This window comes from Bubalus bubalis, chromosome 2 (genome assembly GCF_019923935.1).
Source record: "Bubalus bubalis isolate 160015118507 breed Murrah chromosome 2, NDDB_SH_1, whole genome shotgun sequence".
Classification (NCBI taxonomy): domain Eukaryota; kingdom Metazoa; phylum Chordata; class Mammalia; order Artiodactyla; family Bovidae; genus Bubalus; species Bubalus bubalis.
The window spans coordinates 65,001,322-65,028,905 of NC_059158.1; the positions used below are offsets into that span (position 1 = coordinate 65,001,322).

Here is a 27,584-nt window from a genome sequence, read left to right on the forward strand (position 1 = left end):
TCAGTCATGTATCATTTTAATCCCAGAAGAGTTCACAGTCCTTAGAACTAAATACATGCATTTAGAATACTTAGATTTTTATGACAAAAGTTAGGAAAGAAAATAAGAGCATACTACATTATTAGGACCCAGTTGCTCAATATTTATAGTTTCTATGTCATGTTGGACTTGAACTAAGCTCCAGGAAGAGATGCTTGAGAAAGGGAAGATGCAATTCTCCAGTGACAATATTTTAAGCTCAAACCACTTTGTCCTCTTTGAGAATAAGATCAAAATTATATAACTGCTGCTGCTGCTGTTGCTAAGTCGCTTCAGTCATGTCCGACTCTGTGCGACCCATAGAAGGCAGCCAACCAGGCTCCTCCACCCCTGGGATTCTCTAGGCAAGAATACTGGAGTGGGTTGCCATTTCCTTCTCTAATGCATACATGCATGCTAAGTCGCTTCAGTCATGTCCAACTCTCTGCGACCCTATGGACAGCAGCCCACCATGCTCCTCTGTCCAAGGGATTCTCTAGGCAAGAATACTGGAGTGGGTTGCCATTTCCTTCTCCAATATTCAGTTCAGTTCAGTTGCTCAGTCATGTCTGACTCTTTGCAACCCCATGAATCGCAGCATGCCAGGCCTCCCTGTCCATCACCAACTCCCAGAGTTAACTGAAACTCACATCCATCCATTTGGTGATGCCATCCAGCCATCTCATCCTCTGTCGTCCCCTTTTCCTCCTGCCCTCAATCCCTCCCAGCATCAGAGTCTTTTCCAATGAGTCAACTCTTTGCATGTGGTGGCCAAAGTACTGGAGTTTCAGCTTTAGCATCATTCCTTCCAAAGAACACCCAGGGCTGATCTCCTTTAGAATGGTAGTACCCAGAAAAAAGACCAAAATATTAGAGTTAATTATTTGAAGCTTTTTTTAAAATAGATAACTTCAGATAAGATAAGCTCATTTAAATGTGTTGATAAACATATACAAAATTAGAAAATTAAATTGGGATTCCATGCTTGTCATCCTGGAACTTGCCAATAACATTGTGATATTAATTTCTAAATGCTCTCAAAGCTCCAGCCAGACATATTACCAATAATGTCATTCTCAGGAGACAAATTAGTTGCTTACAGCAAAAAATAGCAGCCATGAAGTGAGATCTCCCTTAACAGCCTACTACAGATCTACAGCCCTTATTACATCTGCATGCATGTCCTCTGTAACCTCTCTCCTCTCTGTGGAGAACTCCATAAGGGGCTGTGGTAAAGGGAAATTGACTACTCTTGCACAGAATTTTATGACATCCTGCCCAATCAAGAGTTTTACACCATCAAATAACTTTGCTTCCTTACATATATTCAACACCTGTCTCTTATTTGTATTACTCCTAATTACATTTATACACGCTTAAGTTTCTCACATCTTAAAAATATGAAAAGCAGTCCCTTGATTCCCACATCTTCCTGCAGTTATTTTTATCTTCTCTACATAACAATTAATTCAGGAGAGACTCTGTATTTGTTCCCTCTTTTCTCTCACCTACCATTTACTACACAACTCATTTCATTTGGCTTCTGTTCTCATCACTCTACATAGCTTTTTAAAAAAAAATAAATCTATTAGTCATGTTGTTAAAACTGAAAGAAAAAAAAAGAAGACGAAAAGCCCACAGTCCAAGTATCAGATCTAAATTCAAATATCTGTCTGTGTTAGTCGTTCAGTCATGTCTGACTCTTTGCAATCCCATGAACTGTAGCCTGCCAGGCTCCTCTGTCCATGGAATTCTCTAGGCAAGAACACTGGAGTGGGTTGCCATGCCCTTCTCCAACCAGTAATCTAATTAACACAAATGACTAAAAGACCCTTATAAAATATAAAAAATTGATAGGCAATTTCTATTTTCTAAAGAGAAAGAAATCCAAAGATATGCTAAATATAAGGGAAATACCTAAAAGAGAATGACATCAGGCAGACTAAAGTTATTGGAATAAAAAAAATATATATATATATATATGTGTGTGTGGAAAATTCCAATCTAAGTAAAAAAGTTGTCATATTTAAATTTAACAAACTAGACTTAAGACCAATAGACACCAGTAAGTTGTTATAATTGTCATAATTCAAAAATTTTATGCTCTTATTAATATAAGCACATTAAATATATAAAAATTGAAAAAAAATGAAAAAAATTTCTACTCATTCTTCCTAATATAAATCAAAATAAATTTAAGGAACACTAAAAATTTAAATATGAAAGCCTAAACCAAACTTTCAAGGGAAAAATTTTGGAAACTATCTTTGAGACTTTGGAGTAGAAAAGACATTTTTAACTAAGAAAAGATACAAACAATAAAGAAATTATTAACAGCTTACTATAATACAAATAGAGATGTCAGTTAATGCATAGTACAATACATACAAGTCACAAACTTAAGGAAGGTATTTGTAGCATATACACTGATAAAACTATTATATTTTTATATATTAAAATTTATAAAGAACTCTTTACTGGATTTAATAAGCATCTTAAAGAGGAAGCACAAATAGTCGATCAAACATATGAAAAAATGCACAACTCTGTTAATAATAAGAGGACTATAAGCTAACATTACAATGAGATAACATTTTATACCCACCATAAAAGAAAAATTTAATTGGCTGATTAATTTTGTTGATTAGAATCAATGAAATTTATAGATTATAATATAGAGGATTGGGAATATCCATAGCCTGTTAATATAAGTATGAATGTATAAAACCAATTTGGAAAACAGTTTGACATTCCATTGGTAACTACATGTTATGCAACCCAGTATTTTCACACCTTGGTATATACTTCAGAGAAACTCTGGCTAACATGTACCACTAGACATGAAAACACATGTTTGTAGAAATAGTGTTTATAATTACACAAGCAGCAACTACCCCACATAATACTTATTAGAACAATGGTTATACAAATTGTTGTCTATTTGTACAATATACAGTACCTAAGACAGGTAGTCTAGGAAGTCAAACTGTATTCATAATAAGATGTTATTTGCATTTTCCACTCTTATTCTTCATATACTTTAACTAAATCAACATTTTGCAACAAATGGAATAGAAACATATATAAAAATATCTTTCTTTTAAAATAAGACATTAAATAGGCTTGGGATAATATAAAATAATGTTTCTTTTTTTTTTAGAAAATTTTATCAAAAAATTGCTATTTTGTTCACAATTATGTTTAAATGAATATATTTCTCAATTTTAATCCCTTACATGAGAAACATAAATAGATATACCCATTCCAAACAGACCTACAAGACCTTCTAGAACTAACACCAAAAAAAAAAAAAGAAAATGTCCTTTTCATCATAGGGGAATAGAATGCAAAAAGAGGAAGTCAAGAAATACCTGAAGTAACAGGCAAGATTTGCCCTGGACTACAAAATGAAGCAGGACAAAGGCTAATAATCTTTTCCAAGAGAATGCACTGGTCATAGCAAACACCCTCTTCAACAACACAAGAGAAGACTCTACACATGGACATCACCAGATGGCCAACACCAAAATCAGACTGATTATGTTCTTTGCAGTCAAAGACGGAGTTACAAAAACAAGACTGGGAGCTGACAACAGCTCAGATTATGAAATCCTTATTGCCTTATTCAGACTTAAAGAAAGTAGAAGAAATTGAAGAAAGTAGAGGAAAACCACTAGGCCATTCAGGTATGACCTAAATCAAATCCCTTATGATTATACAGTGGAAGTGACAAATAGACACAAGGGCTAAGATCTGATAGAGAGAGTGCCTGAAGAACTATGGAGGGAGGTTCATGACATTGTACAGGAGGTGGTGATTAAAACCATTCCTAAGAAAAAGAAATACAAAAGGCAAAAGGGTTATCTGAGGAGGCCTTACAAATAGCTAAGAAAATAAAAGAAGTAAAAGGCAAAGGAAAAAAGGAAAGATATACCCATATGAATGCAGAGTTCAAAAAAATAGCAAGGAGAGATTAGAAAACCTTATTAAATGAATGATGAAAGAAACAGAGGAAAACAATAGAATGGGAAACACTAGAGATTTCTTCAAAAAAAGTAGAGATACCAAGGGAATATTGTGCCCAAAGATGGGCACAATAAAGGACAAAAACAATATGGACCTAACAGAAGCAGAAGATATTAAGAAGAGGTGGCAAGAATACACAGAAGAGCTATACAAAAAGATCTTAATGACCCAGATAACCACCCTGGTGTGGTCAATCATGTAGGGCCATATATTCTGGAGTGTGAAGTCAAGTAAGGCCTTATGAACAAAGCTCGTGGAAGTGATGGAATTGCAGCTGAGCTATTTCAAATCCTAAAAGATGGTGCTGTGAAAGTGCTGCACTCAATATGCCAGCAAATTTGGAAAATAGCACTGGCCACAGGAAAAGATCAGTTTTCATCCCAATCCCAAAGAAACATAATGCCAAAGAATATTCAAACTACCACACAATTGCACTCCCCTCCCATGCTAGCAATGTAACGCACAAAGTCCTTCAAGCTAGGCTTCAACAGTACATGAAACAAGAACTTCAGATGAACAAGCTATGTTTAAAAAAGGCAGAGGAACCAGGGATCAAGTTGCAAAAATCCATCAGCTCATAGATAACGCAAGAGAATTCCAGAAAAAAACATACTTCTGCCTCATTGACTATGCTAAAAACTTTGACTGTGTGGATTACAGCAAACTGTGGAAAATTCTTAAAGAGATGGGAATACCAGACCACCTTACCTGTCTCCTAAGAAAGCTGTATGCAGGTCAAGAAGCAACAGCTAGAACTGTACATGGAACAACACACTGGTTCCAAATAGGGAAAGGAGTATGTCAAGGCTGTATATTGCGACCCTGCTTATTTAACTTCTATGCAGAGTACATCATGTGAAATGCCAGCCTAGATGATTCACAAGCTGGAATCAAGATTGTTGAAAGAAGTATAAATAACTTCAGATATGCAGATGACATCTTCTTAATGGCAGAAAGCAAAGAGGAACTACAAGAGCTTCTTGAAGAAGGTGAAAGAGGAAAGTGAAAAAGCTGGCTTAAAACTCAACATTCAAAAAATGAAGATCATGGGATCTGGTCCCATCACTTCATGGCAAATAGAAGAGGAAAAAGTAGAAACAGTGACAGACTTTATTTTCTTAATCTTTAGAATCACTGTTGATGGTCACTGCAGCCATGAAATTAAAAGACACTTGCACCTTGGGGAAAAAAGCTATGACAAACCACCTATACACCATACTAAAATGCAGAGAAATCACTTTAATGACAAAGGTCCTTATAATCAAAGCTATTGCTTTTCCAGTAGTCATGTACAGATGTGAGAGTTGTACTGTAAAGAAGGCTGAGAGGTAAAGAATTGATACCTTCAAGTTGTGGTTGTAGAAGACTCTTGAGAGTTCCTTGGGCAGCAAGGAGATCAGATCAGTCAATCTTAAAGGAAATCAATCCTTATTTATTGGGAAGACTAATGCTGAACTCCAATACTTTGGTCACCTGATGCAAAGAGCCTACTCATTGGAAAAGACTCTTATGATGGGATAGATTGAGGGCAGGAGGAGAAGGGGGAGACAGAAGATGAGGTGGTTGGAAAGCAAGAATGACTCAATGGACATGAGTTTGAGCAAACTCCAGGAGATAGTGAAGGACAGGAAAGTCTGGCTGCTGCAGTTCATGGGGCTGCAAAGAGTCCGACATGACTGACAGACTGAACAACAACAAAGCCATCAGTTACTCTTCATGCATAAGTACTGTGATATCATTTCCTAAGCATAAGATAGCTTGCCTGAGAAAACACAGAGAGACACACATATACATGTAACAATGCTAAATAAACCAGAAACAAAAAACCCAAGCCTATAAACAATATTGAGACTAAATATGCAAGTACTTTTTGTTCATGATGACTCTATTTCATGACTAAACACCGTATATAAGAGAATAAATTTAGTTTGCTCATTAATTCTCTCTAGTAAATTATTATATTTCTAAGTAACAGTATCTGGTATTTTTAGTTATTTATAGAAATATTTCCTGATTTCTCATTAATAGCATATCCTCAGGGGACAAATATCATGTTAGTTTCTTCTTTGAGACTATTTTCTCAGAACACCAAAATGCAAAAAATACTAATTACTTAGTTGGATGAATTATATTCTTAAAATTACAATGCATTCATCAGACACCTAAATGATCACTTGAGGAATCATCTCCAGTTAGGAAAAAAAAAAGTGTAAATTAACACTAATCCCTTGAGATGCTCCATCAAAGGGGCTTCCAAGGTCAGAAAAATATAGGAACCTACAAGTTAAATCTTGAAGGCTCTCAGAGGGTCTGTATGAAGACATAAGTTTATAAAACTTAGTATGAAACAGTATATATTCAAAACATTTATTTCATTTTTTTTAACTTTATGATATTGTATTGGTTTTGCCATATATCAACATGAATCCGCCACAGGTATACATGTGTTCCCCACCCTGAACCGTCCTCCTTCCTCCCTCCCTGTACTATCCCTCTGGGTCGTCCCAGTGCACCAGCCCCAAGCTTCCAGTATCATGCTTCGAACCTGGACTGGCGACTCATTTCATATATGATATTATATATGTCTCAATGCCATTCTCCCAAATCATCCTACCCTCTCCCTCTCCCACAGAGTCCAAAAGACTGTTCTAAACATCTGTGTCTCTTTTGTTGTCTCATATACAGGGTTATTGTTACCATCTTTCTAAATTCCATATATATGCGTTAGTATACTGTATTGGTATTTTTCCTTCTGGCTTACTTCACTCTGTATAATAGGCTCCAGTTTCATCCACCTCATTAGAACTGATTCAAATGTATTCTTTTTAATGGCTGAGTAATACTCCATTGTGTATATATACCACTGCTTTCTTATCCATTCATCTGCTGATGGACATCTAGGTTGCTTCCATGTCCTGGCTATTATAAACAGTGCTGCGATGAACACTGGGGTACACGTGTCTCTTTCCCCTCTGGTTTCCTCAGTGTGTATGCCCAGCAGTGGGATAGCTGGGTCATATGGTAGTTCTATTTCCAGTTTTTTAAGGAATCTCCAAACTGTTCTCCATAGTGGCTGTACTAGTTTGCATTTCCACCAACAGTGTAAGAGGGTTCCCTTTTCTCCACACCCTCTCTGGCATTTATTGCTTGTAGACTTTTGGATTGCAGCCATTCTGACTGGCGTGAAATGGTACCTCATAGTGGTTTTGATTTGCATTTCTCTGATAATGAGTGATGTTGAGCATCTTTTCATGTGTTTGTTAGCCATCTGTAAGTTTTCTTTAGAGAAATGTCTGTTTAGTTCTTTGGCCCATTTTTTGATGAGGTCATTTATTTTTCTGGAATTGAGCTGTAGGAGTTACTTGTATATTTTTGAGATTAGTTGTTTGTCAGTTGCTTCATTTGCTATTATTTTCTCCCATTCTGAAGGCTGTCTTTTCACCTTGCTTATAGTTTCCTTTGTTGTGCTTTTAAGTTAATTAGGTCCCATTTGTTTATTTTTGCTTTCTTTCCAATATTCTGGGAGGTGGGTCATAGAGGATCCTGCTGTGATGTATGTCGGAGAGTGTTTTCCCTATGTTCTCCTCTAGGAGTTTTATAGTTTCTGGTCTTACGTTTAGATCTTTAATCCATTTTGAGTTCATTTTTGTGTATGGTGTTAGAAAGTGTTCTAGTTTCATTCTTTTGCAAGTGGTTGACCAGTTTTCCCAGCACCACTTGTTAAAGAGATTGTCTTTAATGCATTGTATATTCTTGCCTCCTTTGTCAAAGATAAGGTGTCCATAGGTGCGTGGATTTATCTCTGGGCTTTCTATTTTGTTCCATTAATCTATATTTCTGTTCCTGTGCCAGTACCATACTGTCTTGATGACTGTGGCTTTGTAGTAGAGCCTGAAGTCAGGCAGGTTGATTCCTCCAGTTCCATTCTTCTTTCTCAAGGTTGCTTTGGCTATTCTTGGTTTTTTGTATTTCCATACAAATTGTGAAATTATTTGTTGTAGCTCTGTGAAAAATACCGTTGGTAGCTTGATAGGGATTGCATTGAATCTATAAATTGCTTTGGATAGTATACTCATTTTCACTATATCGATTCTTCCAATCCATGAACATGGTATATTTCTCCACCTATTAGTGTCCTCTTTGATTTGTTTCACCAGTGTTTTATAGTTTTCTATGTATAGGTCTTTAGTTTCTTTAGGTAGATATATTCCTAAGTATTTTATTCTTTCCGTTGCAATGGTGAATGGAATTGTTTCCTTAATTTCTCTTTCTGTTTTCTCATTATTAGTGTATAGGAATGCAAGGGCTTTCTGTGTGTTGATTTTATATCCTGCAACTTTAATATAGTCATTGATTAGTTCTAGTAATTTTCTGGTGGAGTCTTTAGGGTTTTCTATGTAGAGGATCATGTCATCTGCAAACAGTGAGAGTTTTACTTCTTCTTTTCCAATTTGGATTCCTTTTATTTCTTTTTCTGCTCTGATTGCTGAGGCCAAAACTTCCAAAACTATGTTGAATAGTAATGATGAAAGTGGGCACCCTTGTCTTGTTCCTGACTTTAGGGTAATGCTTTCAATTTTTCACCATTGAGGATAATGTTTGCTGTGGGTTCGTCATATATAGCTTTTATTATGTTGAGGTATGTTCTTTCTATTCCTGCTTTCTGGAGAGTTTTTAATCATAAATGGATGTTGAATTTTGTGAAAGGCTTTCTCTGCATCTATTGAGATAATCATATGGTTTTTATTTTTCAATTTGTTAATGTGGTGTATTACATTGATTGATTTGAGGATATTGAAAAATCCTTGCATCCCTGGGATAAAGCCCACTTGGTCATGGTGTATGATCTTTTTAATGTGTTGGTGGATTCTGATTGCTAGAATTTTGTTAAGGATTTTTGCATCTATGTTCATCAGTGATATTGGCCTGTAGTTTTCTTTTTTTATGGCATCTTTGTCAGGTTTTGGTATTAGGGTGATGGTGGCCTCATAGAATGAGTTTGTAGTTTACCTTCCTCTGCAATTTTCTGGAAGAGTTTGAGTAGGATAGGTGTTAGCTCTTCTCTAAATTTTTGGTAGAATTTAGCTGTGAAGCCGTCTGGACCTGGGCTTTTGTTTGCTGGAAGATTTCTGATTACAGTTTCAATTTCCATGCTTGTGATGGGTCTGTTAAGATTTTCTATTTCTTCCTGGTCGAGTTTTGGAAAGTTGTACTTTTCTAAGAATTTGTCCATTTATTCCCCATTGTCCATTTTATTGGCCTATAATTGCTGATAGTAGTCTCATGATCCTTTGTATTTCGGTGTTGTCTGTTGTGATCTCTCCATTTTCATTTCTAATTTTATGGATTTGATTTTTCGCCCTTTGTTCCTTGATGCGTCTGGCTAATGGTTTGTCAATTTTATTTATCCTTTCAAAGAACCAGCTTTTGGCTTTGTTGATTTTTGCTGCTGTGGTCTCTTTTGTTTCTTTTGCATTTATTTCTGCCCTAATTTTTAAGATTTCTTTCCTTCTACTAACCCTGGGGCTCTTCATTTCTTCCTTTTCTAGTTTCTTTAGGTGAAGAGTTAGGTTATTTAGTTGACTTCTTTCTTGTTTCTTGAGGTATGCCTATATTGCTATGAACTTTCCCCTTAGGACTGCTTTTACAGTGTCCCACAGGTTTTGGGTTGTTGTGTTTTCATTTTCATTTGTTTCTATGAAAATTTTGATTTCTTTTTTGATTTCTTCTGTGATTTGTTGGTTATTCAGCAGCGTGTTGTTCAGCCTCCATATGTTGCAATTTTTAATAGTTTTTCTCCTGTAACTGAGATCTAATCTTACTTCATTGTGGTCAGAAAAGATGCTTGGAATGATTTCAATTTTTTTTAATTTACCAAGGCTATATTTATGGCCCCGGATGTGATCTATCCTGGAGAATGTTCCGTGTACACTTGAGAAAAAGGTGAATTCCATTGTTTTGGGGTGACATGCCCTATAGATATCAATTAGCTCTAACTGGTCCATTGTATCATTTAAAGTTTGTGTTTCCTTGTTAATTTTCTGTTTAGTTGATCTATCCATAGGTGTGAGTAGAGTATTAAAGTCTCCCACTATTATTGTGTTATTGTTAATTTCCCCTTTCATACTTGTTAGTATTTGTCTTACATATTGCAGTGCTCCTATGTTGGGTGCATATATATTTATAATTGTTATATCCTTTTCTTGGATTGATCCTTTGTTCATTATGTAGTGACCTTCTTTGTCTCTTTTCACAGCCTTTGTTTTAAAGTGTAGTTTATCTGATATGAGTATTGCTACTCCTGCTTTCTTTTGGTCTCTATTTGCATGGAACATCTTTTTCCAGCCCTTCACTTTCAGTCTGTTTGTGTCCCCTGTTTTGAGGTGGGTCTCTTGTAGACAACATATATAGGGGTTTTGTTTTTGTATCCATTCAGCCAGTCTTTGTCTTTGGGTTGGGGCATTCAACCCATTTACGTTTAAGGTAATTATTGATAAGTATGATCCTGTTGCCATTTACTTTGTTGTTTTGAGTTCGAGTTTATACACCATTTTTGTGTTTCCTTTCTAGAGAATATCCTTTAGTATTTGTTGGAGAGCTGGTTTGGCGGTGCTGAATTCTCTCAGCTTTTGCTTGTCTGTAAAGCTTTTGATTTCTCCTTCATATTTGAATGAGATCCTTGCTGGATACAGTAATCTGGGCTGTAGGTTATTTTCTTTCATCATTTTAAGTATGTTTTGCCATTCCCTCCTGGCCTGAAGAGTTTCTATTGAAAGATCAGCTGTTATCCTTATGGGAATTCCCTTGTGTGTTATTTGTTGTTTTTCCCTTGCTGCTTTTAATATTTATTCTTTGTGTTTGGTCTTTGTTAATTTGATTAATATGTGCCTTGGGGTGTTTTGCCTTGGGTTTATCCTGTTTGGGACTCTCTGGGTTTCTTGGATTGGGTGATTATTTCCTTCCCCATTTTAGGGAAGTTTTCAACTATTATCTCCTCAAGTATTTTCTCATGGTCTTTCTTTTTGTCATATTCTTCTGGGACTCCTATGATTCGAATGTTGGAGCGTTTAATATTGTCCTGGAGGTCTCTGAGATTGTCCTCATTTCTTTTAATTCGTTTTCCTTTTTTCCTCTCTGATTCATTTATTTCTATCATTCTATCTTCTAATTCACTAATCCTATCTTCTGCCTCTGTTATTCTACTATTTGATGCCTCCAGAGTGTTTTTTATCTCATTTATTGCAGGATTCATTATATATTGACTCTTTTTTATTTCTTCTAGGTCCTTATTAAAACTTTCTTGAATCCTCTCAATCTTTGTTCCAGGCAATTTTCTGTGATTCCATTTTGATTTCAAGATTTTGGATCATTTTCACTATCATTACTCAGAAATCTTTATCAGGTAGATTCCGTATATATTCCTCTTTTGTTTGGTTTGGTGGGTATTTATCCTGTTCCTTTACCTGCTGGGTATTCCTCTGTCTCTTCATCTTATTTATATTGCTGAGTTTGGGGTATCCTTTCTGTATTCTGGCAGTTTGTGGAGTTCTCTTTATTGTGGAGTTTCCTCACTGTTGGTGGGTTGGTACGGGTGGCTTGTCAAGGTTTCTTGGTTAGGGAAGCTTGTGTCGGTGTTCTGGTGGGTGGAGCTGGATTTCTTCTCTCTGGAGTGCAATGAAGTGTCCAGTAATGAGTTATGAGATGTCTATGGTTTTGTAGTAACTTTGGGCAGCCTGTATATTGGAGCTCAGGGCTGTGTTCCTGTGTTGCTGGAGAATTTGCGTGGTATATCTTGCTCTGGAACTTGTTGGCCCTTGTGTGGTGCTTGGTTTCAGTGTAGGTATGGAGGCGTTTGATGAGCTCCTGTCAATTAATGTTCCCTGGAATCAGGAGTTCCCTGGAGTCAGGGTTTGGAGTTAAGCCTCCTGCTTCCGGTTTTCAGTCTTATTTTTACAGTAGTCTCAAAACTTCTCCTTCTATACAGCACCATTGATAAAACATCTACGTTAAAGATGAAAAGTTTCTCCACAGTGAGGGACACCCAGAGAGGTTCACAGAGTTACATGGAGAAGTGAAGAGTGAGGAGGGAGTTAGAGGTGACCCGAATGAGATGAGGTGGAATCAATAGAGGAGAGAGCAGGCTAGCCAGTAAACACTTCTTTATGTGCACTCCACAACTGGACCACTCATAGATGTTCACAGAGTTATACAGAGAAGAGAAGAGGGAGGAAGGAGACAGAGGTAGCCAGGAGGATAAAAGAGGGGAGTGAAAAGGAGAGAGACAGATCCAGCCAGTAATAAGTTCTCAAAACATATTTTTGACCCACGCTTCTGTGACATATCAGGGACCAAAACAGATGTATATGGAGTCTGCCCTTAAAATGCTGAAATTCAGCAAGAGAGTCATGACATATATAAATAACTAAAATCTAATTATAACTTATGACTAATATTATGAAGAAAAATCCCAGAGTGACAAGAATACAATAAGATAGTTACATAGCTAGAAATCCCACTAAAGCAAGATAGAGAGGAACTTCAGGAATTCACCATAAGTTACACACCAACCAGAAAATGCCGAGAACATGTAGCAGCTAAGCAACAATCAGAACATTTTGAACCTAAATAGACTTATTTATGTCATTACTGCAGGAAAATGAATATAAGACCTGCATTCAGCCTGGGAGATTTATAAGATAACAGACCTTGAAAACTGCACTCCTACATGTAGCCAAGATAGGAATATAGGTAAAGGGGAAAGAAACTAGGTGAAAGGGGATATTAGACTGATACCAGAGATGAATTTTATTATATCTTTAGGATATTTTAGTATATTATCACCCTTAGGCTAAATATACATATGATTTAACAGGGCCATGTCAGTCCTGCTGTATCATTGAAAAGGCAAGAGAATTCCAGAAAAACATCTGTTTCTGCTTCATTGACTTTGCCAAAGCCTTTGACTGTGTGGATCACAACAAACTGTGGACAATTCTGAAAGAGATGAGAATACCAGACCACCTGACCTGCCCCTTGAGAAGTCTGTATGCAGGTCAGGAAGCAACAGTGAGAACTGGACATGGAACAACAGACTGGTTCCAAATCGGGAAAGGAGTACGTCAAAGCTGTATATTGTCACCCTGCTTATTTAACTTATATGCAGAGTACCTCATGAGAAATGCTGGGCTGGATGAAGCACAAGCTGGAATCAAGATTGCTGGGAGAAATATCAATAACCTCAGATATGCAGATGACACCACCCTTATGGCAGAAAGTGATGAAGAACTAAAAGGCCTCTTGATGAAAGTGAAAGAGGAGAGTAAAAAAGTTGGCTTAAAACTGAACATTTAGAAAATGAAGATCATGGCATCCAGCTCCATCATTTCATGGCAAATATATGGGGAAATAGTGGAAACAGTGGCTGACTTTATTTTTGGGGGCTCCAAAATCACTGTAGATGGTGATTGCAGCCATGAAATTAAAGATGCTTACTCCTTGGAAGGAAAGTTATGACTAACCTAGTTCAGTTCAGTTGAGTCACTCAGTCATGTCCAACTCTTTGTGACCCCATGAATTGCAGTAGGCCAGGCCTCCCTGTCCATCATCAACTCCCGTAGTTCACCCAAACTCAGGTCCATCGAGTCGGTGATGCCATCCAGCCATCTCATCCTCTGTTGTCCCCTTTTCCTCCTGCCCCCAATCCCTCCCAGCATCAGAGCCTTTTCAAATGAGTCAACTCTTTGCATGAGGTGGCCAAAATATTAGAGTTTCAGCTTTAGCATCAGTCCTTCCAAAGAACACCCAGGACTGATCTCCTTTAGAATGGACTGGTCGGATCTCCTTGCAGTCCAAGGGACTCTCAAAAGTCTTCTCCAACACCACAGTTCAAAAGCATCAATTCTTTGGCACTCAGCTTTCTTCACAGTCCAACTTTCACATCCATACATGACAACTGGAAAAACTATAGCCTTGACTAGATGGACCTTTGTTGCCAAAGTAATGTCTCTGCTTTTGAATATGCTATCTAGGGTGGTCATAACTTTCCTTCCAAGGAGTAAGCATCTTTTAATCTCATGGCTGCAGTCACCATCTGCAGTGATTTTGGAGCCCCACAAAATAAAATCTGACACTATTTCCACTATTTTCCCATCTATTTCCCATGAAGTGATGAGACCAGATGCCATGATCTTCATTTTCTGAATGTTGAGCTTTAAGGCAACTTTTTCACTCTCCTCTTTCACTTTCATCAAGAGGCTTTTTAGTTACTCTTCACATTCTGCCATAAGGGTGGTATCATCTGCATATCTGAGGTTATTAATATTTCTCCCGGCAATCTTGATTCCAGCTTGTGCTTCTTCCAGCCCAGTGTTTCTCATGATGTACTCTGCATATAAGTTAAATAAGCAGGGTGACAATATACAGCCTGGACGTATTCCTTTTCCTATTTGGAACCAGTATGTTGCTCCATGTCCAGTTCTACCTGTTGCTGCCTGATCAGCATATAGATTTCTCAAGGGGAAGGTCAGGTGGTCTGGTATTCCCACCTTTTTCAGAATTTTCCACAGTTTATTGTGATCCACACAGTCAAAGGCTTTAGCATAGTCAATAAAGCAGAAATAGATGTTTTTCTGGAACTCTCTTGCTTTTTCAATGATCCAGTGGTTGTTGGCCATTTAATCTCTGGTTCCTCTGCCTTTTCTAAAACCAGCTTGAACATCTGGAAGTTCACGATTCACATATTGGTGAAGCCTGGCTTGGAGAATTTTGAGCATTACTTTACTAGTGTGTGAGATGAGTTCAATTGTGTGGTAGTTTGAGCATTCTTTGGCATTGCCTTTCTTTGGGATTGGAATGAAAACTGACCTTTTCCAGTCCTGTGGCCACTGCTGAGTTCTCCAAATTTGCTGGCATAATGAATGCAGCACTTTCACAGCATCATCTTTCAGGATTTGAAATAACTCAACTGGAATTCCATCACCTCCACTAGCTTTGTTCGTACTGATGCTTTCTAAGGCCCACTTGACTTCATATTCCAGGATGTCTGGCTCTAGGTGAGTGATCACACCATCGTGATTATCTGGGTCGTGAAGCTGACTAACCTAGACAGCATATTAAAAAGCAGAGACATTACTTTGCCAACAAAGGTCTGTCTAGTCGAAGCTATGGTTTTTCCAGTAGTCATGTATAGATGTGAGAGTTGAACTATATATCATATATGAAACGAGTCTCCAGACCAGGTTTGATCCTCCATAATGGATGCTTGGGGCTTGCACACTGGGACAACCCAGAGGGATGGTACAGGGAGGGAGGAGGGAGGAAGGTTCAGGATGGGGAACTCATGTATACCTGTGGTGGATTCATGTTGCTATATGGCAAAACCAATACAGTATTGTAAAGTTAAAAAATAAAATTAAATTTAAAAAAATAGAAAGAAAGCTGAGCACTGAAGAATTGATGCTTTTGAACTGTGGTGTCAGAGAAGACTTTTGAGAGTCCCTTGGACTGCAAGGAGATCCAACCAGTCCATCCTAAAGGAGATCAGTCCTGGGTGTTCATTGGAAGGACTGATGTTGAAGCTGAATCTCCAATACTTTGGCCACCTGATGTGAAGAGATGACTCATTTGAAAAGACCCTGATGCTGGGAGGGATTGGGGACAGGAGGAGAAGGGGATGACAGAGGATGAGATGGTTGGATGGCATCACCAACTCAATGGACATGAGTTTGGGTAAATTCCGGGAGTTGGTGATGGACAGGGAAGACTGGTGTGCTGTAGTCCATGAGGTCACAAAGAGTCGAACACGACTGAGAGACTGAACTGAACTGAACTAAACTGATGCCAGACCCAGTTAAACCATATAGGATCAAAGGAGGAACTAATGATGTAAGCTTTGATGTCTACCCAAAATGAGGAAGAAGGTGTTCTTTGATTAAAAAAAGTAGCCCTCTCTGTTCTCAGGACTGCACTCCCTTGCCTGCCTGCTTGTATCTCTCACAGGCATCCTATGCTAATAAATTTGTTCTTTGACTGTCAGTTTACTTCTCACTCAGTTCTTTCCCCTCCATCTGAGCTTCAGTAAGTCCTGAGACTGGCTGCATGGCTCCAATTAAAAAACTGTAAGTTTGACTCCCTTCCTAAGTCAGGATTGTCCATTATCAAGAGTACCATGATGGAAGCTAACTGGAGGGAGAAAGCTACCTATTACTAATGGAGTAGTAACGTACTCAATCAGACCCAAAATACCTCTGAATAGGTGACAAACTGAAACCTGAGGATGAGAACTCACTCATGTGAACACTTAAGAAAATCACATTGACAAAGAATATTATGCGAATAGATCTGATTAGGGAGAGCCTGCAGGTTAGAGAAATTAAAAGAAGTCAGGTGTTGCTGGAGCCTCAAGAATAAGTGAATGCCATAAGCTAATTCTTAAGGGATAATTTGTTGTCAACCATATATCATACAAAACCAAGGTAAGGAGCTTGAATTCTATTCTAAATGTAATAGGAAGGACTTTGAAATTGTGACCTGATGTATCATGATATTTTTTATGTATATTCAAAAAGCACTTTTTTTTTTTTTTTTGGACAGGAACCAATGTAGAAGATGAGAGGCCATGTGAGAAAGATGACAGCCATATAAGAGACAACCCAAGATCTAATAATGTCCTTAACTACTATTTGTAAAATAGATACTGAAGATGCACTGTTATACTTTTCAATCTCTGAAGTGTACCTATGCAATGAAGTTAACGACCTCTATTAAAACGAATGTCCTATGAAGCAAGTTTATTCGATTAGACCACGAGCTAAGGGATCTGTGAACTTAAAATGACAAATTGACTGGCCAGGTGGCTGAGTATCAAAGGTAGCATTTTTGAAACTGTTCAAGAGAGATGCACTAAGGTTAATTTACCAACTCAAATCACCTAGTTTTCTAAAATATCATAACTTGGAGAAAGGCTTCTGCCTTTCTCTGGGTAACCAAAGGAGTCAAACTTTTTTTTGCCCAAACTTCTTTGCCTAAAGAGCAACAACAAGAATTCTTAAGTCCTCTATCTACTTTAATGAAGGTGTGAATAGCTAATGATTGTCTCCTATCAAAGAATTATATAGAATACTTCTTGACTAACAAGGTATCTCTAGGCCAGCTCAGAGAGGATATCAAGGCTTCCTAGGTCACAACACTGTGGTGAGTAGTCAATGGTTATACTGTTCACTTTGCCAGATACTCACCAAGATCCTAAATCTATTTTATGCTATTTTAAACACTGGTAACATCTTAATATCAAATTCCAAGTAAAAAGAACTTGAGACTCTCTCCTATCCTGTTACAACAGAGGCCTGAAAAAGAAAACTATTTTAATGGGGATTGTTTTTTTAAGATAAGATGCCTTTTATTTTTCTTTTACCTTTTCCACCTTTTTACTTAAGATGAAAGTCAGCCAGACTTTGCTAAACTTGCTCAACAATTATGTTACAACAAAGCAGAGAAAATTCAATAATAAGTAGGTCTAAATGGAGTCTGGAAAATGTATGCTGTTCAGCTTTTAGTATTCAATTATTTTTAGAATAAGAATAGTTGATTGCCACTTTTACTTCTTTACTTTAGAAACCCTTTCGTTAAAAATATTTAATTATTTTTTATGAGTTGCACTGGGGGCAGTGGAACCTCTCTAGTGACCTAATGCACTAGTTGTAAACACCATAGTGTTTACCAACAAAAACAAAGACATAATTTGATTTTGATATCACTGAAGGGCCAACATATATATCGTATGTGCTAAGTGCATTGACAAAAAGAAAAGGAAGAAACAGATATCTATTTCTTAAAAAAATATCATATATATATATAGGAAGGAGATTAGTTTCATTGCTTATATTTTTATGAAATTTGTATTAAATTTATTAGCATAATTATTTACACTTTAAATGGAAAATTCTAACAAGGCACCATGCAGCAAAAAAGAAAAGTCTACTAAGTATGTAAACAAAAATAGCAATGTAATTAATCATTTAGTGACTCAGTTCATATGCAGAAACCAGATTTTAGTTTTTCCTTGACAATGTCTCCTGATTAGGATTTATGAGTTATAGAAAAAGCTGTAAAAGCTCACATTATTAAAATGTAAGATGCTAAAATTCAAACTGCACAGTTTATACATGCCACTCAAAGTTCAGGTGACCCTAATACTCTAGTTAAACTGAGAAAGTAATTGTATAAATAGTACACTCTAGATTTTAGAATGGAAAATGAAACCAAGGTTAAAAACAGGCAAACTATAAAAATATCATAGAGCTAAAAACATTGTCAATTACCATTTAAATTGCAAAAAAAAATTAACAAGATTAATAATGATTTACGTAAATAATTAAATATTTAAAATTTTTGAGTAAAAGCCTCCCCATTTCTGCACAGCCACTTTCCTAAGAATAATATTTTAGGCCTTTGCCTGAAATAAAAAACAAAATATGTGGGAAAGCAATGACATTTCTACCTCTTATGCATGTAGTTTATTTTCTTTACTCTATATTAATTTCATGACAAATATCTAATTAATAATAGCATACAGCAGCAGACAGGTAAAGAAAAAACCTGAAGCAAAGTTCTCTCTAATTCAGACAGTTTAAAAAGCATTAGATAGTCAAACTTACTCACAGAATTGTGAAGAGTGGCTTAATGCCTGCCTGATAAATTTATTTTGCTCCACACACTTAGACCTGTGATTAAAAAAAAAAAAAAAAAGATTTAAAAAAGAAAAAAAAAACTGTTCTTAGTAGAACAAGCATGGAGAAGGAAATGCAACCCACTCCAGTGTTCTTGCCTGGAGAATCCCAAGGACGGGGGAGCCTGGTGGGCTGCTGTCTATGGGGTCACACAGAGTCGGACACGACTGAAGTGACTTAGCAGTAGAACAAGCATGTATTATTCCATTTTTTCTAATGGAAATAACACACGGTGAAAAGAAATCTTAATCTGTTTCATTACACAGATTTTGCTCTTAGAATCAATTTAAATGCATTTTAAAACAGTTAAAAATCAAATCTACCAACAATGAAGCAATAAAATAGCCAAAGCAAATATTGTGGGCATCTGCCTTTTTATGGTCACGACCTATACCCCTCCAACTCACCGCCATCTGAAACACACACACACACCCCTTATCATTTCAAGTTTCTCTTCCTCTACTGGTTCTATGCCATGTGTTGAGATTTGCATGCACTGAGCTTGCTCTTTCAACCCAGACCACAGGAGTGAATTAATCCCACTAATCATCAACCTAATCAGGGACCTCCTCCCACTTTTCAGTTAGAACCATATGGAAAGATGTATTCCTACTACAGGAATTTCTAGGCTGGTAGAATGTACATGTAAACTGTTAATGGCCACCTTATCACCAAGAAAGAACAATGTGTTTGATTCCCTGGTGACAGGGTAAGAAATTCTTCAAAGGATATAGTTCTGAGATAGAGCTGGCATGGCTTACAAAAGGCACTTTCATATATAAGATACCTATTCTGGATACCTCTTATATCTTAAAGATATAAGAGCCTTTCTCTGCACCACCTGAGGGTTCTTACAACTGGGCAAGACCCCAGCCTGCCTGAGCAGAATACCATCACAATCACATTGAGCATATCTTCTGTGGATAAAATTCAAGAAACTACTCCTACATGCCAGTTTCCAACCAGATGTGCCCTAAGAACATTTTTCTTATAAAAGTATCCTTTGAGAGTATCACAGTAAAATACAATTTTTCTAAGACTTATGTATTAGAATGCTTGCTTACCCATGTCAAGACTCAAACATAGCCCTATACAGAGATAAGAAAAGGAATTTTAATTTAAACACTATTGGTAGCAAGACAAGCAGTAGTATTCGCAGGTGCTTTTGCAGCCTTCTGGGAAGGCTCTGCCATTCCCAGTGAGCTGATACTGTCCTCTGACATCAGGATAAATTACTCTCTGCTCACCAGTCAGAGATCTCCATTCATCTTAATTTTTGCACATAGTATTCTCTGTCTAGAATTACCTTAAATTTTTATGCTGCTCTTTTCACCTGGAAGTTTTTCAACAACTGCTTCTCTGTTACTGTCTTCCAGGAAAGTTCATAGTTAATTCTGTGTTCCTACAGTATTTTCATCATATTTTTGACTGATTACTCACCTTTGTGCATCATAATTTATCTGATTTCATGTTTGTGTTTCCCTAGCTTTTTGTACAGTATTATCATGTAATATAGACTCAACTTATATTAGCTGAATGAATACATGAGTTATCCTTTGCAAATATGGTCTTAAAATTTTAAGTATTAAATAGAATATAAAAATCAACAGAACATATAAAGGATAAAGAATTGTATATGTGCCATGGAGAATTAATCTGAAAAAAAAAATCCTTAACTTAAATTAGTAATTGTAGAATTGGATTTAACGTAAATTTTAATGTCACATTATACTAGTATTTTATCTTCCAGATATTTAAAATACCCTGAAAGGAACTCTATAAATGATAATTACTAAATATTAATTAATTATTGGAGAAGGAAATGGCACCCCACTCCAGTGTTCTTTCCTGGAGAATCCCAGGGATGGGGGAGCCTGGTGGGCTGCCGTCTATGGGGTCGCACAGAGTCGGACATGACTGAAGCGATTTAGCAGCAGCAGCAGCAGCAGCATAGCATTAATTATAGAAGCAACTAAAAATAAGAGAAGACTGTAACAAACATACAATGGAGAAGCCAGTGAGATATAAAAAAGAACAGTAAGTAATATCAAACTCTCTGAATTTAATTTAAATCTACAGTTTTACTACATAGCCTTTCTGAACTTCTGCCACCTGATTTCAATGAGCTTTATAATGGCTAAGTTTGATTACACTGGTCACCTCTCCAGGCCACAATCTGTTACACAGAAAAGATCAAACAGTGCCAATCTCTTTGTCAGGTTAATGAATAATCCATTCATTTCTTAGATCAGAACTGTGATCTGTATTTGTGTCAATCAAAGTAATGTACAGGATGTGAATAGATGGTGAAACTTTGAATTCTCTGAATCTAACTATAGCTAGAAAATCCAAGTACAGAAGAATAATTAAGAATGTTAACTAACAACAGAAACGCTGTATTTTAAAAATATCTACAATTCCAAATATTGAGTATGAACCAATAAAATCAACTTGCCACCTACACTACAGAACATGACAGTTTAAGAATTGATTTATAGTGATTTGTCAAAATCTTCCATTTATTATATGTACTATGCACATAAGGTAAACACTGTCTAAGATAATCACCTTAAAAAATGTTACACACCAAAACATCCAGTGCTTTAGAGTTCTGTAATGATTGTCTGTACTTGAGTAATGAAGATCTATAACCTTTCATTGCAATTCCACAGTGCTGAGAATCTTTGCACCAGGCATCCTTGGTGACAGAGTGACAATGAAACAAACATTAAGAATTGGACTTTAGTTTCTGAAAGGAGAAAATAGACTAGATACGATGAGGGCATTTGAATGCATTGGCCAGCATAACTTGACATTCATTTGAAAGGTAGTAGATGGCAGTTCTGATGAACCCATTGCTATGTTAATCTCCCTCTGGGAAAGTATTGCTCTATGTGTAACATTTTTAGAGGTTTGAAATTTTATTTCAAGCAAAGAGTAAGAAAAAGAAATTCCTTGGTATCAGAACTGGCCATTGTTTGAATTTGAACAACTAAGCAGTTCCCTAAATTACCAGAATAAGAGACTGGACCTCTAGTATGGGGAAAATAATGCTTTGATGTGGCAACCTGGTGACCCTGACAGCACAAAAATAAAAAGAATTGCTCATAAGAGTCACTGAAATTTCAGTGTTAATCTACCATAGATATAAGAGGAATAGTTAGGAAATAGTAAGAACTGCTGAATTCACAAAAAGCTTTTCAACCTGAATTTACTGTTCACACACAGAGAACTAAACTGTGAGTCACAAGAGATAAAGAAGTAGTCGTCCCTGTCATTTTATGATCTGTGGTTGGAGTTTATTTTCAAAGAAGACTTGAATACACATTTGATAATGTAAAAATTATAAATATCTTGGCATTATTATTCTACAGAAGCTACAGATGTGAAAAAAAAATGTGGCTGATCTCAACAAGATCTGCACATTTAACAGAACAAAAGTCTATGAAATCTATGGAGCAAACAATATCTGGACATAACTCCATACAGAACAACTGCCCTGAAGCCTTATTCCTTTTTACTCCACACATCACATTCACTAAATTGTGTTTTCAAGATGTTGCCAAGTGATGGAGAAACATGTTTGCAGTCCTTGAAATTTTTAGCTTTGTTTCCACATGTCTATATTTTGCACATGATACACTGCTTGGCAAGCACAGATTTTTTTTATATAAAATGCAATATATGAATTAAGATTTGAGCTCTTTATTCCCTGTCTCCCTAACTCCAGAAGACCTCCTTGACTATCCATCACCAAGACTTCTCCTTCATAGAAAATTAGGAACTCTTTCAATTCTTAGGTCCCTAATAAGCACATCTGTCTACATGATCACTTGGACTTCTTTCCTAAACTTATGTTAGAATTATATCTTTCTTCCCAGGAGTCCCTGTCTAGGGCAAATCATTCTCTAGGGGTAAAGTTTGGGAAAGTCTTAATGGAAAAGTTTCCAAGTAGCCAAGGTGGTGAAAGGAATTAAACATGGATGGAGCTCCACATGCTCAAGTAGAAAGGCATAACGGAACACAGGCTGTCCAGGAAAGTGGTTTTGTATCTCTCTGGTATAAGTCAAAGGTGTGTGCAATTGTATCAGAAGCAGGTTGACTGAGAATTGGAAATAATAAGTTATCGCCAAGCTGTGAACAGCTTAAGTCAGATTTACACTGGCATCATTAACCAATAAAACATCACTGGTGAATAATATGGTTGGACTGCATTTTAGAAAGATAGCTCCTCACAGTAGACTGTCTGAAGGGCACTGAAATAAGATAGTTGAGGCACGAATTCTGGCTGTGCCACTGTGTGCATGACCATGGATAATTTCGTATCCTTGTGTCTCGGGTTTCTTATACGTTTAGCAAAAACCTTAATGGCACTTACCTCAATTATGAAGGTTAAAGCACATAATGGATTTCAAATCCTTAAACATGCAGCTTTGTATATAGTAAGAATCAATAAACGTTAGCTGTTTTATCTGTTATCCTATTTCTCAGTATGTATTCCAAGTAAATATTATGGAAGGAGAATTATGTATAATTAAGAATGTATATGAAGAAAGTTTGTGAGAGCACCACTTCCAGTTTTAAGAAGATAGGAGGAAAACTATTGTTTTAAATTTACGTCTTGGTTCATTTGTTACCAACAGACAAAAATGGCTGCCAAACATGGACAGTATGTTTAGAACTGCCTAACAATATACAGTCTATAATACAGGCTGCATGACATTTCCTTTGGGAGCCGAGATAGGATGGTATAACTGCTGCCAAAAAGGAGTATGCTGTCTCAACAGCAACCAAGGTGAATATCTGAATATTCATCCTCCAGAAAGGCTGAAACCGGGGTGCAGTGAAAGACCCCTACAACTATTTATGGGGTGATGTGTGCTCTTTCAAAGGCAATTGAAAACCATAGTGTTTCTCAAAGGATAACTGTCTCATGCTTGTACAAAATGCCAAACATAGGAGGTTTTTTGTGTAAGGAGAGAAAAGTGCTTCCAATATATATTCGAGTAAAAATATGCTAAAAAAATTTAATACAGGTTCAAGGGAAAGATGAATTATAAGTATATCTTGTATGATGTCAGGTCATATTAAAAGCAATTACTCTATAAATTACAAAATTCTGGAAGCACAAACATAACATAAAGATTCTATGTGACAAAATTAATTATAGCTTTATATTAGTTATCAAAATTACAGTGAATTACTAAAGCTCCAATATTAATGACATATCAATTAAAGAACATTTGACAATTTTTAAAGATTCTTCTGAGCAATTCAAGGCAGTATATCTCATTAATGTATTACATTGAGTTCATTCATGTAATAAAGTATTGCTTAGCCAATTAGAACAAATGTGTAACCAATTCACTGAATGACTTAGCACTGAGCTGGTAGAGAGCAAGTAAATGTAACTTTATTCCTTCACTTTACTGTTTTTCCCTTGTGCTCCAGTGAGTCTCTCATCTGTACCTCTGACAGATATACATCACAAGGCAATTTCATCATTGTCACATATTAGCAAGCAATCCCATTTTAGGCACCAGCAATTCCATTCAAGCCTATTATAGAGTTTCATTATTATCCAGTTCAGAAATTCTCCCCTTCCCCAGCTAAGTCCTGCTTCAGGTTGGTAAACCTGTACTAGAAAAAGCAAGTATATCAAACATTAGGTTCAAATGTGCTTGAGCAAGTTCTCAAGGGCCTTGGAAGAGCTAACCATTTCTTTCTTTCTTATGTAAAGATCTCTAGAGGTAGGCAGCCCAGGTCTGGTACAGTGGTACCACATAGTCATCAGGATTCAAGTTTCCTCTCCTAATTGTCCATATTTTTGAGTTTGTGACTTCCACATCAACTTCAGGATGCCTGAAAGATATCAGATCATTGAGTCCATAGTCACCCTAGCAGGAGGAAGAGAGATAGAGAAAGGTCTGCCCATTCTATTTATATATATTCCTCAAAAGTCACAACTGTCTTTACTGCTTAGATCCTATGGGCCAAACCCTGATCACATGACCTCTCTTACTTGCAAGGAAATCAAACTATATTGAGAGGTAGTCATGTGCAAAGTTGAAAATTAAGAATTTATCAAGAAGAAAGAACAGATTTTAGGGAACAGCTAGAGTCGTTTCACCCAGGGCACAAAGTTTTCTTCTTCATCGGTTTCCATTATACTCTTCCATTTTTCTTTCCCTACTCACAACGACACTATTTCTTCTGGATTAGGGTGGGCAAAGAAAAAGCAAGAGTGTGTTGGTGCCCCATGAGGGAAATACCTGTTGTTGTGTTCTCATGAGTTCCACAGTGATCCCCTCAGTGAGATTCTCTGATTTCAGTTTGCTATAATGGGTGTTGCCTTCTCCAGCTGGCTGTGAACAATTCTACTTCAGGACTGAATCTGTGGCAATCTACTCCAGTAGACTATATCCACTGGGCTCATGTCAACCTACAAGTGATCTACGATCAGAATTCTTTTCAGCACAATGGCTGCCAGCAACCTGTGTCATCGTTCACATCAGGGCAACAAACACAGGCACGTTTCCTGGCATTTCTGGAATACAGCTCATAGACACTATGGGCTTCTCCCTCAGCTCGGCTATCAGGCAACTGGCCAGACTCAGCTTCAGCCTGTTTTAATACTGAATCAGGTACTAGTCTCTGCCTCTCCAGTTTTCAGAGCTCTCATGACAGAGCTGCAAGGGGAAATTTTTCTAAAGTTCTCTCACTTGCTCACTGGTTTAAGATGACCTTAAGTATTCCCCTAATATATGGGATAAGGGGAAAAAACAGTAGCAGAGGTCTCTAACAGTGCTCTATCTCTAAGGAAATCCCTCCTTCATTGAAGTCTCCTGATCAGTCTTCACACCTCGCCTGTATACTCTCAGAGTCACTAATGGGAAGTGGCCTGTCAGGTTGGATCACTGCTAAAATAGTTCTGTATAAATACTTCTCTTTGCATCATGGGGTAAGTTACTTTAATTTTAATCCATACAGCCTCAGTTAACAGCTTATTGACAGAGATTATTAATATGTCTTTTGTTACCCAAACATTTTTGACCAGAGTCTTTCAGTATTTACTTACATAACAAATTGCTGGCCACTGATGGTTTCTCCAAAAATCGCCCAGTCAATAATGTGTTAATATAAAAGTAAAGGAAACTTTTCCATTAAAAAAAATTAATGGATTTTTGAAAGATAGCAAAATGCACAAATAAAACTATGTGACTAAGGGTTGACATGTATACATCATGGAAACACCACCACAATCAAGTCACAAACACATGTATAATAACTCCAAACTTTCTTGGGCCCCTTGGAAATATTTGCCTAACTCAAGACTACACAGATTTTTCTTAGATTTTCTCCCAAAAGGATTTGTAGCGTTAGGATTTACAGTTAGTTTCATAAATCATTTGAGTTAATTTTTATATACAGTAAGAGGTGTGGATTAAAGTTCATGCTTTTGCAATATAGATATCCAATTTTTTGACATGTTATTGAAATGACTGTCCGTCATCCACTAAACTTTCTTCTTTTTTTTTTTCTCAAAATTCAATGTTTAGTTCTAATTCTGTGTTCTCAATTCTGTTTGATTGATCTATTTGTCTATCCTTAGACAAGTACCACAGGCCTAGTTACTGTATCTAAATAAGTCTTAAAATCAGGTAGTGTAAACCCTTCAAATTTATTTTCTTTGTCAAAGTGTGACTATCCTACTCACTTTGAGTTTCCATATGAATTTTAGAATCAGCTTGTCAATTTCTGCAAAAAACTTTGAGAGGATTTTAATTGAGATTATGTTGGATATAAAAAAACCAGTTTACACAGGACTATGGAGACAATTACTGTGAAACTGAATGATTTGCCTTGGAAATGAACATAGATCATTCTGTCGTTTTTGAGACTGCATCCAAGTACTGCATTTTGGACTCTATTGTCAACTATGAGGGCTACTACATTTCTTCTAAGTGATTCTTGCCCACAGTAGTAGATATAATGGTCATCTGAGTTAAATTCACCCATTCCAGTACATTTTAGTTCACTGATTCCTACAATGTCAATATTGACTCTTGCCATCTCCTCTGACCACTTCCAATTTGCCTTAATTCATGGACCTGACATTCCAGGTTCCTATGCAATATTACTCTTGACAGCATCAGACTTTACTTCTGGCACGAGTCATATCCACAGCTGGGTGTTGTTTTTGCTTTGGCTCCATCTGTTCTTTCTTGAGTTATTTCTCCACTGATCTCCAGTAGCATACTGGGTACCTACTGACCTGGGGAGTTCATCTTTCAGTGTCCTATCATTTTGTCTTTTCATACTGTTAATGAGGTTCTCAAGGCAAGAATACTAAAGTGGTTTGCCATTCCCTTCTCCAGTGGACCATATTTTGTCAGAGTTCTCCACCATGACCCATCCGTCTTGTGTGGCCCTACACAGCATGGCTCATAGTTTCATTGAGTTAGCCAAGGCTGCGGTCCATACTATCAGACTGGTTAGTTTTCTGTGACTGTGGTTTTCAGTCTGTCTGCCGTCTGATGGATAAGAATAGAGGCTTATGAATGCTTCCTAATGGGAGAGACTGACTGAGGGGGAAACTGGGTCTTGTTCTGATGTTGATGTTCAAACTACAACACAATTGCACTCTCTCACACGCTAGTAAAGTAATGCTCAAAATTCTCCACGCCAGGCTTCAGAAGTATGTGAACTGTGAACTTCCAGATGTTCAAGCTGAATTTAGAAAAGGCAGAGGAACCAGAGCTCAAGTTGCCAACATCTGTTGGATCATCAAAAACCCAAGAGAGTTCCAGAAAA

At 36.9% G+C, this 27,584-nt stretch overlaps 1 long non-coding RNA gene across 15 annotated transcripts in view; it reads right to left on the reverse strand.

Annotated features, from left to right (window-relative positions):
• LOC123330649 overlaps positions 1-27,584 on the reverse strand; it is a 443,928-nt gene that overhangs the window by 196,530 nt on the left and 219,814 nt on the right. For 10 of the 15 annotated variants that reach the window (XR_006546723.2, XR_006546717.2, XR_006546722.2 and 7 more), the window contains one exon: positions 18,703-18,764. The exons of 4 other annotated variants lie outside the window; for them this stretch is intronic. This is a non-coding gene — a long non-coding RNA (uncharacterized LOC123330649). Of the gene's footprint in view, positions 1-18,698; positions 18,765-27,584 lie in introns of all 15 variants that reach the window. One more of the 15 variants, XR_006546724.2, reaches the window with a different exon arrangement.